This window comes from Crocodylus porosus, unplaced genomic scaffold (genome assembly GCF_001723895.1).
Source record: "Crocodylus porosus isolate Cpor-Errol unplaced genomic scaffold, CroPor_comp1, whole genome shotgun sequence".
Lineage (NCBI taxonomy): Eukaryota > Metazoa > Chordata > Crocodylia > Crocodylidae > Crocodylus > Crocodylus porosus.
This window is the reverse complement of record NW_017728904.1, coordinates 2,209,745-2,216,664: the sequence shown is the minus strand read 5'-3', so window position 1 is coordinate 2,216,664 and position 6,920 is coordinate 2,209,745. Positions and strand designations below refer to the sequence as shown.

At 60.4% G+C, this 6,920-nt stretch overlaps 1 protein-coding gene across 3 annotated transcripts in view; it reads right to left on the bottom strand.

Moving 5' to 3' along the window:
• Positions 1–6,920, bottom strand: part of ZNF687 (zinc finger protein 687) — a 39,143-nt gene that overhangs the window by 31,821 nt on the left and 402 nt on the right. Inside the window, exon 1 of one of the 3 annotated variants that reach the window (XM_019556927.1) lies at positions 1,349–1,539. The exons of the other annotated variants lie outside the window; for them this stretch is intronic. The gene's annotated coding sequence lies outside the window, so the exon portion shown is untranslated. Of the gene's footprint in view, positions 1–1,348; positions 1,540–6,920 lie in introns of those variants that run through there. 3 annotated transcript variants of the gene reach the window in all.

Below are 6,920 nucleotides of genomic sequence, written 5' to 3'. Positions count from 1 at the left end.
GGGGGTGTCCTGCAGGGCATGGATATCATGCCAGCCCCTAGAAACAGAAATAAGATGCAAAGAGCCCTTCTGATGGCCTTCTCCCGCAGCTTGGGGTCTCCAAGACCCATTGTGCCTGGAGGGGAAATGTAGGTGAGCCAGAAGCAACCTGAACAAATAGCAAGGGAGAGGGAATGGCATCACCCAACTGTCCAAAGGGAGCAGAAGCCAGCCCCACCCAGAAAACCCCCCAAAGACAAAAACCCCACAAAACCCACCCATCTTGGAGAGGGGACAAGATCCTTTAAAGACATCATTAGCCCACCAGCCTCCCATTAACAGATCTGAAGGAAGGCTCGGTAAATACAGGCTGTGTGGCTGTCAGCTTATTAGAAACTCATCCTCCACACCGGCGTGCAAGTGTGTCCGTGTGTGTGTGTTCGTTTCCCAAGGCGGCGTCCACCTCCCCAGCCAAACACCGCTCGCAGATGGCACTGTGGAGGCCGTGAGCATTTGGCAGTCGGTCTTCTCCTCCCACCACACACGCAGGTACCTTTGAGGTGCAGCACTAGCCATCACACATCTAGGCTAGATATGCAGAACTACTCAGCTCGTCCTCTGCCAGGTACTCGTGCTCTGGTGGGGCTAGCATGCAGACTCATCTGCACGCAGTTGCCAGGCCAGGCCAAGCTGGCAAGAGAAGCCGGGCGTCCGAGCACCCGTGTGTGCTGCAAGCTGGTTGTTTTCCAGCTCTGCCTCCCTCTGCCAGCTTCCAGCATTCTTCGCTCCCTGCGCCGGGCCACACCTAGGCCAGCGTCTCCGGGAACATGGGAGAGCATCCGCGCGGGAGCCTTGCCGGGCAGCTCGCAGGCTCCACAAGTTGCCCCACAAATCACCCCTCCTCCTTCCTGAAACCACAGTTGTTTCACTGAATGCAAGAGGGACGAAGGGATCCAGGCAAGAAGACACAGCCTGGGGTAGGAGGAGCAGCTTTCACTGGGAGATGCAAAGACAAGCTCAAAACCCACTTGGAAGCAGGCCTTGCCCAACTAAGGGAAGGGGGAGCTGACTGAGGACATGCAGGGGCAGAGCTGGGGACAGGCCAGGACTTCACCCCCTCCATCGTGCGGCAGAGAGGAGACCCTTGCTTTGCAAACCCAGGATGTAGTTCTGTTGCTATCGCCCCTCAAACTCCACAAAGCACCTTCACCTTCCCCCAGCCCCCCAAGCCTCCCATGGCCCCTTCCCCACAGTGTTGCCCACCAGTGCATGCTAGCTCCCAGGAGACTTCGCACAGAGCCAGGCCTGGGAGCGGCACGGTCCCCATCGCGGAGCCAGCCATGGAGCCAGGAGCCCAGGCGGTACTAACCTTATGGAGAGGAGCCTGGTGGAAGAGTGGAGCCAAGGGGCAGGGCTGGAGCAGGCTCAGGTTTCACATGGATGCAGGGCTGCTGGGGAGGGATGGAGAAGGGGGGGAAGATGACAGAAAGGCAGGCCGGTTAGACAAGAACCAGCACCCCAGTGTGACACGGGGAGGGCAGGGACAGCTGCAGTGGGAGGGGAGGCCGGCGCTGGGCAGTGGTCACCACTGTGCTGGCTCCGGCGGCAGGAGTACCTGAGCCCTGCCACCCCCTCTCTGCCTTGCCCCCAGCAACACCAGCTAATTAGCAGGCGGAGCCCCGCCTTCCCTTGCCATCTGCCAATGCTGGGAGCCAGGGCCGCGGCGGGGCCAGCCGGCGAGCTGGGGCAGCCATGCGGCGAGCCAGGGCGGCCATCCAGTGAGCCGAGGCTGTTGCTTAAACGGGGAGGGGGTGGGGTTCAGTGGATCTGCCAGGCAGGGGTCTCCAGGACTGGGAGGAGACAGCTCCTTTGCCACCAGTGGACTCGGGGTGGGGGGTGTCCAGCCAGTCAGGGCCTCATCCTGTCGCCCAGCACGTGACAGTATCTGGGTGCCAGTCACATCAGACCTCCCCAAGGCCCCTTTGCAGGATCAGGGCTAGACCGTCTGTGCAGGGCTTTGCAGTGGGCGGCGCCTGCCCCTGGATGAGTGCTCGCTCTGAACCTGTCTGGCTCCAAATTCACTGGGGCAGGTGGATAAGGGCCGGGTGGCAGCAGGGAGAAGCTCTGACCTGGTTTTCCCAGCCAGGCCTTCAAGCTATGAGGCTGTGCCTCAATTTCCCCTGCTGCAATGCTAGGGAGTCATAAGGCGGGGGCAGGATCTAAGTGAACACACCCCTGTGCCTCAGTTTCCCTGGGCTGTCACAAGGCAGGGGCAGGATCCCTGAGACAGAGCAGCCAAGACACTAAGAAAACCCAGGGCAAGACAGGGCTGGGGCTAGCTTGAAACAAGTGCTTGAGGATTCCTAAAATGTCTCAAGGGAAACCCCCTCCCCCAGCAACAGCAGCAGGGACTATAGGTGCCCCCCTAGCCAGGTACCCACCTGACTGGGTCTGCTGGAGCCATTAGGGGCAGACATTGTCAAGGTAAACTGGTAACAAAGGGACTCAGCAGGTGTTAGAGCCAAGCAAATGCCCCCCTCCCCCAGCCCTCATGGGCGCCTGATTTGCCAGTTAACCTGTTGTCTCCCATGTCTCACTGAAGCTGCCACCTGTCCCCAGATCCAGCCAAGCCCAGCCCCTCAAAGCTCCTTGCGATCCTCAGCTCAGAGGGAAGAATTAGCCCCATTTCACAGGTAGGGAAATGGAGGCAGGCACTGGACTGCAGCCATGCAGTAAGTAGCCAAGCTGGCAAGAGAACCCAGGCGTCCCAACACCTCCAGCAAATCAGCAGCAGAGCACATTTTCCCCACCACCCACAACCCAGGCCCTGCCCTGCCCAGCACGACTCAGCCTGGGGCTCTGGTCACCCTGCACGGTGCATCCAGCTGAGATGGATGGGTGCTGGGAGCCTTCCATGAAAGCACGACTCCCAGTGACGAAGGACAGGAGCAGTCTTGCAGGTTACAGATGGCAGAAGAGGCCCGGGCGTTGAGAGGGGGTTAGGGCAGAGCAAGAAGCCAGCTTCTCCAAGACACCCGGCTTGGCGTTTGGTCAGCAGATGGGGCTGGCATCTGAGAACCTCAATACATGGCCCAGGCCCCCTGAGCTGGGCTCCCCCAGCTCAGATGCACCTAGCTGATGGCTCAGTAAAAGCTCACGGTCGAGTATCTTTAAGCCTGCGCCGGCCTCTCTAGAAGGAGCTGGAGAACCACGGGCACCTCTGAAGCGTGGGCTGCAGCCAGCAGTGCCAGCTACTTCACTGCAGGGCTGGGGGACACAGATGGCATTTCGAATGGTGACGGATCTGCCCCAAGAGCCATCCTGGCATCCCCAGTGCCTTTCCAAGCAATGTGGCCAGGGCTGGATCTGGAAGGAGGCGGCTGCCCTAGTCCTTGCGGTTCAGCCCGTGACACATTTCAGCCATCAGGGCTCTGATGACACGGAGACGCTGCGCAGAGGGAAACACAGCCCCCGACAGATGGGCTGCACTGACCCCCTGCCCCCCCACTCCAAGCAGCATGGCACAGCTCAGCACAAGACAGGACCCATCACTGTGTCCTGCCTGGCTGGTGGGGCAGTGGATATGCCCCAAGCCACAGCCCTTCCTCAGCCCCCTTCGGGGACCCCCTTCCTCCCTAGCACAGCTCCTGCCCATGTCCCCATCCCTGCCTGCCCTGGCTCTGAGCCCGGCTCTGCTATAACTGAGCACACGACTCCGACTCCCCCTTCCCTTCCCTTCCCATCCCATCCCAGAGGAAGTGCTGACTCCTGGGGCCAGGCACAGCCCACGCTCCCCCACCTGACCCCCAGCTGTGGGCAGAGACCCAGAGACCAAACCCCTCCTCCAGAAAGGAGGGCAAGGACACAGAGCCACAATAAAGCCCCCCATAACTCCCGAGTCCTCCCACGGGGCCATAGTTGCCTCCGCACCGGAGGTATTTCGCTGTGGATGGGGCCTTCCAGTTCTCAGCAAGGAAGAGCCACGACTCGGAGGCTCTTCCAGAGCTTAATCATTAATTCAGCCTGGTGGAATCTGCGCCTCCGCTGCCTGGCCTGCCCCAGAGCTGGGGCAGGGCCTTTCTATGGCTGGGGGCACCTGATTCCTGCCCCCACCCTTGACCAGCGATCTGAAACCACTGGGGGTTGATTGCTCTCTCCAGGGCTACCAGAGCTTAGCTATTATGCATGGGATGGGCCAGCCATTGTGTTTCTTCCTGCTGCTCCTCCTGCATTACCATCTCATTGTGCCCACTTCCAGGCCCCCAGGGCAGGAGGGAGGGCTCCTGGCTGCAGCAGAGGTCTGGCTGAGCTGGAGACACCACCAGGACACCCCGCCCAGGCAGCATGGTTCTCTATCCAGCACAGGGGCCAAGGCCAGGCCGACCAAACCACTGTCCATATGGGGAATAAGCAGCAGGGTGCTAGGCCTGGTGTGGCCTTTTATCCCAGAATGAGAGCATCCATGCAAGGACTGAGCTCAGAGGCTTGCAAGCAGGATCTGACCAGCCAGTCCTCTGAACTTTGTGGGAGCACCAAGACCCCGATGGACATGATGCCCTGGACCAGCGCCAGCACCCAAATGCAGACTCACTTCAGCTGCTACCAGCCCCATGGAGAACCCCTGGCCATTCAGATCCAGTCTGGGGCCATTTGACTCTTGATCTTACCCAGTACAGCACCCGTGGTCCAGCTCACCCTGCACATGCTATCCTGGGCAAGCTCCAAAGCAGGCAGTTTGCAGCCAACTGCATTTGCAAACTCCAGCTCCTAATGGAAAAGCAGCCCCAGGAGAGACCAGAGGCCTCACGTGGCCCATGGGGGCTGTGCCATTTACCTCTCTCAGGGCAATTACAGGCCTATAGCCCCAGGCACTGGCATGGCCTCAGGCACATCCCAAGAAGCAGGCCCAAAGGCAGCACAGCCAAGCTATCCCTGTGCTGGAAGGAGGAGTCATTCTCCCAGTACAAGCAACTGGGATCAGACTGGCAAGAAATAACCCCCAGCACAAGGATAGACCTAAAGACGCTCTTAAATAGGAGCTGTTCTGTTCTCTGGCCTGAGCTACACTGACAAGTGTCCCTGGCAGAGCTGGGAGGGGCAGGGATAGGACTCCCCCCACCCCCCACAAACACCATGATACCCCCAACGCAGCCCTTTTGTTACTGGGGGGGCGGGACACCCCATGGCCTGAGCAGTTGGAACATGGGAGCACCCAAACAGAAGCTGAGGCACGAGCCCAGAGGTGGTGCTGGCTCGAGGGCTGGGCCCCACAGGAGCTGCCAAATCCAGTACTCCCGTGTCCCCGCAGCAATTGGATGCAGCGGTGCAGGGCGAAGGTGGTGACTGGTCAGAGTGGTGCTGCCTCATGCCCCACAACCAACCCCACGGCACACTTGCCTAGGTCAGCCCCCACCAGGGGCCTGAAGACCAACAGGGATCAGGGTTAAGCTGATCTCCCACTGGGAGCGCTACGGCGTAACCCCTCCCGCTGGCCCAAAAGCTCGGGTCTGCCCAGCTCTGGTGCTGCTGACAAGCCAGCCTGGTGGTGGTACAAGAAAGACAGCTCTGGGGGGCAGCACCAGTGAACTCTCCCTACAGCCTGCAAACAGGCTGGGCGTGCACAGAAATCAGCAGTTATGACCATCTACAGTCACACAGCCTGAGTTTCCCAGTCTATAAAATGGGTATAACCCAACCTATCAAGGTCTTCAGGCCCCTGCTGGAGAGGAGCATGGTGGACCCAGCCCAGCTGAGGGAGTCAGCCTGGGCTAATAGCCAGAGCACAAAGCTGGCACAGGGTTCAAATCCTAAATCTGCTCCACCTCCCTGCACCTTGGGTTGTAGAATGGGGGCAAGGACCCTGCTTCCATGGTAAAACACTTGGGGAGGGGATCTAGGGGTGCATCAGGGGCTGGGCGGACCTCGTTACCACTAACGAACAAACACTGCCATCACAGACATGCTTCACTAATGAGCCAAGGGTGGTCAGTTGCCCGCTCCTGTTTCTGCACGTCTTGCTGGGGAGGAAAACAGGGGCAAGAATGACACTGAGGGAAAGAAAATAGGAGCGAAAACACGGGTCTTTAAAACCTCTACCCATCCAACGCAGCAGGCTGATGCCCGCAAACCTCACGTTTCTCCAACCCAGCCAGTCTCCAAGGCACCCTGCGCTGGTTTCTGCCCTGCTTCAGGGAAATGGGGCTTCCTACCCGACCTCCGAAACTCAGAGCTGGCGCTGCAGCCCCGGGAGTCCCGGCTCCTGCGGATGCCCAAGGCACAGCCTCCGCTTCCTCCCCCAGCCGCCAGCGAGGGACACGATGATCACAGCACTAGCAGACAAAGAGCAGCCTGGGCCGTCCCCGGACACTGAAGGCACAGCCGCAATCCCCAAAGCAACAGGTCGGAGGATCCAAGGAAGACCAAGATCAATCCGACCCCAGGCTGCTCGGCCCCGGGAGACGACACACCCTGGCTGGGGAGCGATGACGTCCCCGCACGTCCGGCACAATTAAGCCCCGACCATCTGCCAACTCCTGGAGATGCCCTGACGAAGCAGCCAGGCCAGGATCCGGTGCGCAGAGGCGCAGCCCTGCCGCCCCCACAGCGGCACCGGGGACCAGGCGAGGATTTCTGACCCCCTCCACGAGCTCAGAGTGCGATACAAGCCTCTGCGTCCTGCTGCCTCGGGCCACCCAGGGAGGGATCAGGGGCCACATGCAGCGGAGCTCAGGCCCACGGGGGATGCGACACCCTCCATTAGATCAACTAAATGGGTGGGAAAATTGTCCTCCGCAGCTTCCGGGGACGCTGCGAGGAACGTTCCCCCCGTTCAGGTGTCCCCAGAATCCAACATCGCGTCTGCCCGAGGATCCCGCCCTGCCGCCGCCCCGGGAGCAGCCCCGCTCGGCCGACAGCCCTCCCCGGAGCTGGGGGGCGGCTCG